Below are 12,617 nucleotides of genomic sequence, written 5' to 3' on the forward strand. Positions count from 1 at the left end.
GAAATAGTTAGACACGCACTTTAGTGTAGCAGTTTACAGACCTACCTCCGATTGATTGACCATAACTCTGTCAATTCAACTCGGAATTTAGTCAAATTCATGCCGTTTCGAAGATGTCGAAGTGTAGTTGAAAACATAAGAAACGGAGATGAAAAACTCCAAGTATTTTAAGAGTTACGATGGAAATAGTTAGACTCGCGCTTTCGCCTAGCAGTTTACTGACCTACCTCCGATTGAATGACCATAACCCACTCAATTCAACTCGGAATTCATTGAAATTCGTTCCATTACGAAGGAGTCGAAAGTGTAGCTGAAAACGGAAGAAACGGAGATGAAAACTCCAAGTATTTTGAGAGTTATGGTGGAAATAGTTAGACTCGTGTTTTCGCCTAGCAGTTTACAGACCTACCTCCGATTAAATGACCATAAGTCACTAAATTCAACTCGGATTTCATTGAAATTTGTTTCATTTCGAAGGAGTCGAAGTGTAGTTTATAACGGAAGAAACGGAGATGCAAAAAGCCAAGTATTTTGAGAGTTATGGTGGAAATAGTTAGACTCGCACTTTGGTCTAGGAGTTTACAGACCTACCTCCGATTGATTGACCATAACTCACTCAATTCAACTCAGAATTGAATCAAATTCATGGCATTGCGAAGATGTCGAAGTGTAGTTGGAAATGGAGATGAAAAACTCCAAGTAATTTAAGAGTTATTATGGACATAGTTAGACTCGCGCTTTCGCCTAGCAGTTTATAGACATACCTCCGAGTCAATGACCATAACTCACTCAATTCAACTCGGAATTCATTGAAATTTGTTCCATTTCGAATGACTCGAACTGTAGTTTAAAACGGAAGAAATGGAGATGAAAAAAGCCAAGTATTTTGAGAGTTATGGTGGAAATTGTTAGACTCGCACTTTGGTCTAGCAGTTTACAGACCAACCTGCAATTGATTGACCATAACTTACTCAATTTAACTCGGAATTGATTCAAATTCATGCCATTTTGAAGGTGTGGAAGTGTAGTTGAAAACGAAAGAAACAGAGATGAAAAATTCCAAGTATCTTAAGAGTTATGATGGAAATATTTAGACTCGCGCTTTGGTCTAGCAGTTTACAGACCTGCTTCCGATTCATTCACCATAAGTCACTCAATTCGACTCGGAATTTATTCAAATTCATGCCATTTGGAAGATGTCGAAGAGTAGCTGAAAACGAAAGAAACGGAGACGAAAAACTCCAAGTATTTTAAGAGTTATGATAGAAATAGTTAGACTCGCGCTTTCGCCTAGCAGTTTACAGACCTACCTCCGATTTAATGACCACAACTCACTCAATTGAACATGTAATTCAATGAAATTTGTTGCATTTCGAAAGAGTCGAAGTGTAGTTTAAAACGGAAAAAACGGAGATGAAAAACTACTTGTATTTTGAGAGTTATGATGGAAATAGTTAGATTCGCGCTTTGGTCTAGCAGTTTCCAGACATACCTCCGATTGAATGACCATAACTCACTCAATTCAACCCGGAATTCATTGAAATTTATTCCATTTCGAAGGAGTCGAAGTGTAATCTAAAACGGAAGAAACAGATATGAAAAAGTCCTAGTATTTTGAGAGTTATGACGGAAATAGTTAGACTCGCGCTTTGGTCTAGCAGTTTATAGACCTACGTCCGGTTGATTGACCATAACTCAGTCAATTCAACTCGGAATTGAGTCAAATTCATGCCATTTCGAAGATGTCGAAGTGTAGTTGAAAACATTAGAAACGGAGATGAAAAACTCCAAGTATTTTAAGAGTTATGACGGAAATAGTTAAACTCGCCCTTTCGCCTAGCAGTTTACAGACCTATCTCCGATTGAATGACCATAACTCACTCAATTCAACCCGGAATTAATTGAAATTTGTTCCATTTCGAATGAGTAGAAGTGTAGTTTAAAAAGAAAGAAACGGAGGTTAAAAAAGCCAAGTATTTCGGGAGTTATGATGGAAATAGTTAGACTCGCACTTTAGTGTAGCAGTTTACAGACCTACCTCCGATTGATTGACCATAACTCTGTCAATTCAACTCGGAATTTAGTCAAATTCATGTCGTTTCGAAGATGTCGAAGTGTAGTTGAAAACATAAGAAACGGAGATGAAAAACTCCAAGTATTTTAAGAGTTACGATGGAAATAGTTAGACTCGCGCTTTCGCCTAGCAGTTTACTGACCTACCTCCGATTGAATGACCATAACCCACTCAATTCAACTCGGAATTCATTGAAATTCGTTCCATTATGAAGGAGTCGAAAGTGTAGCTGAAAACGGAAGAAACGGAGATGAAAACTCCAAGTATTTTGAGAGTTATGGTGGAAATAGTTAGACTCGTGTTTTCGCCTAGCAATTTACAGACCTACCTCCGATTGAATGACCATAAGTCACTAAATTCAACTCGGATTTCATTGAAATTTGTTTCATTTCGAAGGAGTCGAAGTGTAGTTTATAACGGAAGAAACGGAGATGCAAAAAGCCAAGTATTTTGAGAGTTATGGTGGAAATAGTTAGACTCGCACTTTGGTCTAGGAGTTTACAGACCTACCTCCGATTGATTGACCATAACTCACTCAATTCAACTCAGAATTGAATCAAATTCATGCCATTGCGAAGATGTCGAAGTGTAGTTGGAAATGGAGATGAAAAACTCCAAGTAATTTAAGAGTTATGATGGACATAGTTAGACTCGCGCTTTCGCCTAGCAGTTTACAGACCTACCTCCGAGTCAATGACCATAACTCACTCAATTCAACTCGGAATTCATTGAAATTTGTTCCATTTCGAAGGACTCGAACTGTAGTTTAAAACGGAAGAAACGGAGATGAAAAAAGCAAGTATTCTGAGAGTTATGGTGGAAATAGTTACACTCGCACTTTGGTCTAGCAGTTTACAGACCAACCTGCAATTGATTGACCATAACTTACTCAATTTAACTCGGAATTGATTCAAATTCATGCCATTTTGAAGGTGTGGAAGTGTAGTTGAAAACGAAAGAAACAGAGATGAAAAATTCCAAGTATCTTAAGAGTTATGATGGAAATAGTTAGACTCGCGCTTTGGTCTAGCAGTTTACAGACCTCCTTCCGATTCATTGACCATAAGTCACTCAATTCGACTCGGAATTTATTCAAATTCATGCCATTTGGAAGATGTCGAAGAGTAGCTGAAAACGAAAGAAACGGAGACGAAAAACTCCAAGTATTTTAAGAGTTATGATAGAAATAGTTAGACTCGCGCTTTCGCCTAGCAGTTTACAGACCTACCTCCGATTTAATGACCACAACTCACTCAATTGAACATGTAATTCAAAGAAATTTGTTGCATTTCGAAGTAGTCGAAGTGTAGTTTAAAACGGAAGAAACGGAGATGAAAAACTACTTGTATTTTGAGAGTTATGATGGAAATAGTTAGATTCGCGCTTTGGTCTAGCAGTTTGCAGACATACCTCCGATTGAATGACCATAACTCACTCAATTCAACCCGGAATTCATTGAAATTTATTCCATTTCGAAGGAGTCGAAGTGTAGTCTAAAACGGAAGAAACAGAGATGAAAAATTCATAGTATTTTGAGAGTTATGACGGAAATAGTTAGACTCGCGCTTTGGTCTAGCAGTTTATAGACCTACGTCCGGTTGATTGACCATAACTCAGTCAATTCAACTCGGAATTGAGTCAAATTCATGCCATTTCGAAGATGTCGAAGTGTAGTTGAAAACATTAGAAACAGAGATGAAAAACTCCAAGTATTTTAAGAGTTATGACGGAAATAGTTAGACTCGCCCTTTCGCCTAGCAGTTTACAGACCTATCTCCGATTGAATGACCATAACTCACTCAATTCAACCCGGAATTAATTGAAATTTGTTCCATTTCGAATGAGTAGAAGTGTAGTTTAAAAAGAAAGAAACGGAGGTTAAAAAAGCCAAGTATTTCGGGAGTTATGATGGAAATAGTTAGACACGCACTTTAGTGTAGCAGTTTACAGACCTACCTCCGATTGATTGACCATAACTCTGTCAATTCAACTCGGAATTTAGTCAAATTCATGCCGTTTCGAAGATGTCGAAGTGTAGTTGAAAACATAAGAAACGGAGATGAAAAACTCCAAGTATTTTAAGAGTTACGATGGAAATAGTTAGACTCGCGCTTTCGCCTAGCAGTTTACTGACCTACCTCCGATTGAATGACCATAACCCACTCAATTCAACTCGGAATTCATTGAAATTCGTTCCATTACGAAGGAGTCGAAAGTGTAGCTGAAAACGGAAGAAACGGAGATGAAAACTCCAAGTATTTTGAGAGTTATGGTGGAAATAGTTAGACTCGTGTTTTCGCCTAGCAATTTACAGACCTACCTCCGATTGAATGACCATAAGTCACTAAATTCAACTCGGATTTCATTGAAATTTGTTTCATTTCGAAGGAGTCGAAGTGTAGTTTATAACGGAAGAAACGGAGATGCAAAAAGCCAAGTATTTTGAGAGTTATGGTGGAAATAGTTAGACTCGCACTTTGGTCTAGGAGTTTACAGACCTACCTCCGATTGATTGACCATAACTCACTCAATTCAACTCAGAATTGAATCAAATTCATGGCATTGCGAAGATGTCGAAGTGTAGTTGGAAATGAAGATGAAAAACTCCAAGTAATTTAAGAGTTATGATGGACATAGTTAGACTCGCGCTTTCGCCTAGCAGTTTACAGACCTATCTCCGATTGAATGACCATAACTCACTCAATTCAACCCGGAATTAATTAAAATTTGTTCCATTTCGAATGAGTAGAAGTGTAGTTTAAAAAGAAAGAAACGGAGGTTAAAAAAGCCAAGTATTTCGGGAGTTATGATGGAAATAGTTAGACACGCACTTTAGTGTAGCAGTTTACAGACCTACCTCCGATTGATTGACCATAACTCTGTCAATTCAACTCGGAATTTAGTCAAATTCATGCCGTTTCGAAGATGTCGAAGTGTAGTTGAAAACATAAGAAACGGAGATGAAAAACTCCAAGTATTTTAAGAGTTACGATGGAAATAGTTAGACTCGCGCTTTCGCCTAGCAGTTTACTGACCTACCTCCGATTGAATGACCATAACCCACTCAATTCAACTCGGAATTCATTGAAATTCGTTCCATTACGAAGGAGTCGAAAGTGTAGCTGAAAACGGAAGAAACGGAGATGAAAACTCCAAGTATTTTGAGAGTTATGGTGGAAATAGTTAGACTCGTGTTTTCGCCTAGCAGTTTACAGACCTACCTCCGATTGAATGACCATAAGTCACTAAATTCAACTCGGATTTCATTGAAATTTGTTTCATTTCGAAGGAGTCGAAGTGTAGTTTATAACGGAAGAAACGGAGATGCAAAAAGCCAAGTATTTTGAGAGTTATGGTGGAAATAGTTAGACTCGCACTTTGGTCTAGGAGTTTACAGACCTACCTCCGATTGATTGACCATAACTCACTCAATTCAACTCAGAATTGAATCAAATTCATGGCATTGCGAAGATGTCGAAGTGTAGTTGGAAATGGAGATGAAAAACTCTAAGTAATTTAAGAGTTATGATGGACATAGTTAGACTCGCGCTTTCGCCTAGCAGTTTATAGACCTACCTCCGAGTCAATGACCATAACTCACTCAATTCAACTCGGAATTCATTGAAATTTGTTCCATTTCGAAGGACTCGAACTGTAGTTTAAAACGGAAGAAACGGAGATGAAAAAAGCAAGTATTCTGAGAGTTATGGTGGAAATAGTTACACTCGCACTTTGGTCTAGCAGTTTACAGACCAACCTGCAATTGATTGACCATAACTTACTAAATTTAACTCGGAATTGATTCAAATTCATGCCATTTTGAAGGTGTGGAAGTGTAGTTGAAAACGAAAGAAACAGAGATGAAAAATTCCAAGTATCTTAAGAGTTATGATGGAAATAGTTAGACCCGCGCTTTGGTCTAGCAGTTTACAGACCTCCTTCCGATTCATTGACCATAAGTCACTCAATTCGACTCAGAATTTATTCAAATTCATGCCATTTGGAAGATGTCGAAGAGTAGCTGAAAACGAAAGAAACGGAGACGAAAAACTCCAAGTATTTTAAGAGTTATGATAGAAATAGTTAGACTCGCGCTTTCGCTTAGCAGTTTACAGACCTACCTCCGATTTAATGACCACAACTCACTCAATTGAACATGTAATTCAAAGTAATTGGGTGCATTTCGAAGTAGTCGAAGTGTAGTTTAAAACGGAAGAAACGGAGATGAAAAACTACTTGTATTTTGAGAGTTATGATGGAAATTGTTAGATTCGCGCTTTGGTGTAGCAGTTTGCAGACATACCTCCGATTGAATGACCATAACTCACTCAATTCAACCCGGAATTCATTGAAATTTATTCCATTTCGAAGGAGTCGAAGTGTAGTCTAAAACGGAAGAAACAGAGATGAAAAATTCCTAGTATTTTGAGAGTTATGACGGAAATAGTTAGACTCGCGCTTTGGTCTAGCAGTTTATAGACCTACGTCCGGTTGATTGACCATAACTCAGTCAATTCAACTCGGAATTGAGTCAAATTCATGCCATTTCGAAGATGTCGAAGTGTAGTTGAAAACATTAGAAACGGAGATGAAAAACTCCAAGTATTTTAAGAGTTATGACGGAAATAGTTAGACTCGCCCTTTCGCCTAGCAGTTTACAGACCTATCTCCGATTGAATGACCATAACTCACTCAATTCAACCCGGAATTAATTGAAATTTGTTCCATTTCGAATGAGTAGAAGTGTAGTTTAAAAAGAAAGAAACGGAGGTTAAAAAAGCCAAGTATTTCGGGAGTTATGATGGAAATAGTTAGACACGCACTTTAGTGTAGCAGTTTACAGACCTACCTCCGATTGATTGACCATAACTCTGTCAATTCAACTCGGAATTTAGTCAAATTCATGCCGTTTCGAAGATGTCGAAGTGTAGTTGAAAACATAAGAAACGGAGATGAAAAACTCCAAGTATTTTAAGAGTTACGATGGAAATAGTTAGACTCGCGCTTTCGCCTAGCAGTTTACTGACCTACCTCCGATTGAATGACCATAACCCACTCAATTCAACTCGGAATTCATTGAAATTCGTTCCATTACGAAGGAGTCGAAAGTGTAGCTGAAAACGGAAGAAACGGAGATGAAAACTCCAAGTATTTTGAGAGTTATGGTGGAAATAGTTAGACTCGTGTTTTCGCCTAGCAGTTTACAGACCTACCTCCGATTGCATGACCATAAGTCACTAAATTCAACTCGGATTTCATTGAAATTTGTTTCATTTCGAAGGAGTCGAAGTGTAGTTTATAACGGAAGAAACGGAGATGCAAAAAGCCAAGTATTTTGAGAGTTATCGTGGAAATAGTTAGACTCGCACTTTGGTCTAGGAGTTTACAGACCTACCTCCGATTGATTGACCATAACTCACTCAATTCAACTCAGAATTGAATCAAATTCATGGCATTGCGAAGATGTCGAAGTGTAGTTGGAAATGGAGATGAAAAACTCCAAGTAATTTAAGAGTTATGATAGACATAGTTAGACTCGCGCTTTCGCCTAGCAGTTTATAGACATACCTCCGAGTCAATGACCATAACTCACTCACTTCAACTCGGAATTCATTGAAATTTGGAAATAGTTAGACACGCACTTTAGTGTAGCAGTTTACAGACCTACCTCCGATTGATTGACCATAACTCTGTCAATTCAACTCGGAATTTAGTCAAATTCATGCCGTTTCGAAAATGTCGAAGTGTAGTTGAAAACATAAGAAACGGAGATGAAAAACTCCAAGTATTTTAAGAGTTACGATGGAAATAGTTAGACTCGCGCTTTCGCCTAGCAGTTTACTGTCCTACCTCCGATTGAATGACCATAACCCACTCAATTCAACTCGGAATTCATTGAAATTCGTTCCATTACGAAGGAGTCGAAAGTGTAGCTGAAAACGGAAGAAACGGAGATGAAAACTCCAAGTATTTTGAGAGTTATGGTGGAAATAGTTAGACTCGTGTTTTCGCCTAGCAGTTTACAGACCTACCTCCGATTGGATGACCATAAGTCACTAAATTCAACTCGGATTTCATTGAAATTTGTTCCATTTCGAAGGAGTCGAAGTGTAGTTTATAACGAAAGAAACGGAGATGCAAAAAGCCAAGTATTTTGAGAGTTATGGTGGAAATAGTTAGACTCGCACTTTCGTCTAGGAGTTTACAGACCTACCTCCGATTGATTGACCATAACTCACTCAATTCAACTCAGAATTGAATCAAATTCATGGCATTGCGAAGATGTCGAAGTGTAGTTGGAAATGGAGATGAAAAACTCCAAGTAATTTAAGAGTTATGATGGACATAGTTAGACTCGCGCTTTCGCCTAGCAGTTTACAGACCTATCTCCGATTGAATGACCATAACTCACTCAATTCAACCCGGAATTAATTAAAATTTGTTCCATTTCGAATGAGTAGAAGTGTAGTTTAAAAAGAAAGAAACGGAGGTTAAAAAAGCCAAGTATTTCGGGAGTTATGATGGAAATAGTTAGACTCGCACTTTAGTGTAGCAGTTTACAGACCTACCTCCGATTGATTGACCATAACTCTGTCAATTCAACTCGGAATTTAGTCAAATTCATGTCGTTTCGAAGATGTCGAAGTGTAGTTGAAAACATAAGAAACGGAGATGAAAAACTCCAAGTATTTTAAGAGTTACGATGGAAATAGTTAGACTCGCGCTTTCGCCTAGCAGTTTACTGACCTACTGTAGACACCCCATTTTGACCAGACCCAGGTTCGCAATTAGTTGTGCGCAATCTCATCAAACCAGTGAGTTAGGGTCCCAAATTGCACCCTAAGCCAGGTTAGGGTGCCCCTCAGGTCTCCGTAAAATTTCATCGAGATCCGAGCACGTTTGATCAGTGAACGGATCGAAGTAGTGAGCGTAGTGCAAGTCTGGAAGGGGGGCAAATTATCCGCACAGGGGGGTGTGTTTTTGAAAAATTGGCCGAGGTTTGTCTGTTAATAATAAGACAAAGCGGCGAAAGTGCAACTAATAATTCGCGCGCCTTATCCAAAAGTGGAGTGCCGATATCAACGATTTTTTTTTATATATACACAAAAAAACCGAAAATTCCATGATCACTGTTCATCCTCTTCGTTGCAGAGAAAAGAGAGAGCGAGAGAAAAAGGGATTTGGGCGTTTTTCCTTTGATTTCTCTTCCTCCGGCGATCGTTCCTTCGATCCGAAGCATAGAGATTGAGAGAATCATCCAAAGAGAGAGAGAGAGAGAGAGTTCTTCTTCTCGGACGAAATTGCCGGAGATCCGGCCGACACCATTGATTCTGGGTTTGCAAAATCTGCAAAAGGAAAACCTAGATCTACGGCCTCATCACTCTCACCATTTTGACCTCATCTTCACAGCCATTTCCCGACCGGAATCCGGTGAAATTTGTCATTTCCAGCCATTCTCTTCCTCCGTGTCTTGATCCTTAACCCTAGCGAGAATCCGAGAGCAGAGAGGTTTTGGATTTCTCTCCCGCCGATTGTTTCTCCGATCCATCTCCGGCCAGGTTTTAATTTTTTCTTCTTCTTCTTCTTCTTCTTCTAGCTTCCTCTATCTCCATTAAACCTATTTTCACCACCTCCAAGCTCCGGCCGAGAAAAAGAGATCTCAGATCTGAGATCTGAGATCTGGGATCTGAGATCTAAGATCAGAAATCAGAGAGAGAGAGAGAGAGCGAGAGATTTTTCTGTTTTTCCTCCCTCCGATCATCTTCTCCGATCGGATCTGCCGGATTCCGGTCGATTCCAGCCTTCTTCTTTTCCGATCATCCTCATCAAAGCTCTGAGCAAGCTCCGGCCGATCATCTTCTCCGGTCAGCTCTAGCCGGATTCCGGTCAATTTTCGGCCGGTCTTTCCGTATTTAGTTTTTTTTAGAATCTGGACTCTTTGCTGTGAGAATTAATTGTTGAAACCTGTGTTCAATCCCTCTAAATTCTAGAAATCATTTTTAGAATTCATTTACCTTGATTTGATCAACCGAGTTTAGATCTGTCCATCTTCATCATTTCCATGGTCTAAAACTTTAGATCTGAATATAGAAACCTAAGATCTAACTTTCTTGTACCTTACAAGCTTAAGATCTAGAAATTTTTGTGATAATTGGAGTTGGAGATTTGTGATAATTGGAGTTGGAGATTGAAGAAAGTAGAAGATCAAGTACATCATCTGTTTTCAAAAGGAGAAATAACCGATCAAAGGTAAAATTTTGTTTCAGTTTCAATTGATGCTTGAGATATAGGCTTTGATTTCCGTTTATGATCCAGATGTTTGATTAGTTTGTGGTATCCTTGTGCTTGTAGAAATGTGTTATGGATTTTATTTTGTTTCATATAATTGTGCATGGAAATGATACTGACTGTAAATTTTGTGGATTTTGTTTTTTTTTATGGTAAGAAATAATGAAATGAGCGTAAGGTGGTCATTTTGGGGAAAATGCATGTAGATATGGATTCCAGTGCTTTTACATTTTGTTGATCATTTGTGTTTGGACTCTCCTATTGAACGGTATGGTGGAAATTATTAGGGACTATTAGGTTCATTTGGAAAAATTCTCTTAAATTTTGAAAGAGGAAATGTTTTAAGAAACTATTGGATTCTTTTAATCCCAACTATGATGATAAAATACATTTTGGGGGGTGATATAGTCCTGTTCTCTGTTTTTGGGGCTTTTGTCTAGTATAAGGTATCAGGATTGATACTATAATCAAATTTGGATGTATTGATCATAGTAGGTTGATGTGCCTTTTCATGTGTAGATTCTGAGAGCATGAAAAAGCTTCCTGAAGTAAAATATTTGGCAATATAATCCCTTACTGTTGCTTTTTGTGACTGTTAATTCTCAGGTCATATCTGTCACTATGTATGCTATATGTATGTGATGGTAAGAGTGTATTGGTGTACATGCGTGGCTGTGAATGATTATATGTGGGGATGTGCACATTTTAATATGCGTGAGTGTGAATTACCTGGAATTGAGGCAGTCACCTTATGATTCCAGTGTATGTTCATTTGAACATTTGAGCTAGGTATAAAATTGGGAAAAATAAAGGATCGCATATATATTTTAAGTTAAATAAATATTTTGAAAGGGATATTTTCAGCTGGCAATTAGTTTATTGGAGATTTAGTTTATTGTCGTTGGAATAGTGCATGACGAAGTAAGTAGTATCTTTGCAGAGCATCGCTTGGCTTATTATTTGGCTTTGTAATACACTCCATGTATTTATAGTTCATTTGACTCTGTTTGTAATAATTATCGATTAAAACTAAGCAATTATGAGACAGTGGAATTCTGTATCAGTTTAAAGGATTACTCGGTAATAACCCTTGTGCCTTTCTTTTGATATTAGCAATGCTATGGGTTTGGCTTAGTAGTGGAGCTTATTCAACTCATTTTCTATAATACCCGTAGCTGATCCGAAAGAATGTTTAAGAGTTGCAAGGATGCTGAAAAATGTATTAAGAGTAATTCAATATTAAGAGCTGAATGATGTGTATAGATGCAACTTCTCATATATTTTTATATTCCTTAAGCAGTTGAGTGAGTCAAACTTGTCCCATTTATACACCCAAATCTATCCCATTTGGTCTCAGGTTTTTGTACATGAAACCTGCGTCATTTAAACAAATCTGTCCCATTTGGGACATAGGTTCATGCGCACAACTCTGCCCTGTTTTGGACACAGGTTTTAACTCGTTTTCTGTACAAATTTCCACCCACAAATCTGTCCCATTTGAGCACAGATTTAACTCCATTGCTGCCCCAGTTTTCTGCACAATTTTAGCCTATAAATTCTGCCCATTTCAGCCCCTGAATCTGTCCCTTTTGTCTCGCCCAGTTAAGCACTTAAACCTGTCCCAGTTCTGCCCCTATTTGGCAGACATATTTCATCCCCTGTTTCAGCACAGTGCTGCCTTGTTTTAACACATTTCACTCTCATGTTAAAGCACAATTTTTGCCTTAAATGCTCATACATTCTACTGTCATAATCTTGAACGTGTGCGTGAATTGAAATGATCACGGATTTTTGTGTGTACATGAGCTGAAATGATCGCAGATTTTTGTGTGAGTGTACATGAACTGAAATGAACATAGATTTGTGTGCGCAGGTTTTTGTGTGAACAAGGTTATATTTGATTTAGTTTGGAATGATTCTATAGGGTGAATGCTCGTGAATTATCAGGTTGTCGCGCTTTAAATGTCTTGATTCATTTATATCTTTATTATGTTCATATAGTGATTATGAAGAAATGTTGACATTATAACTAATCATATTTTATAGATGCATGTGCTCTTTGTGTTTACCTTCTTTGCTAATAGCAGGTAGAGGTCCTTTTATGTACTTTATAAGAAATAATATCAGCAATGGGCAGTACTTTAACCTCTCGTTTGTTCATTTTAAAAATGATATCAGTCTTGCCATGATCTTTGTTGTTATATGGATATTTGCTGTCCATTAGGGATTAATTGCTGTCCCATCGTTTCATTAC

This window comes from Tasmannia lanceolata, unplaced genomic scaffold (genome assembly GCF_043159265.1).
Source record: "Tasmannia lanceolata isolate RefF3 unplaced genomic scaffold, GAP_Taslan_0.1 ptg000018l, whole genome shotgun sequence".
NCBI classification, from domain to species: Eukaryota; Viridiplantae; Streptophyta; class Magnoliopsida; order Canellales; family Winteraceae; genus Tasmannia; species Tasmannia lanceolata.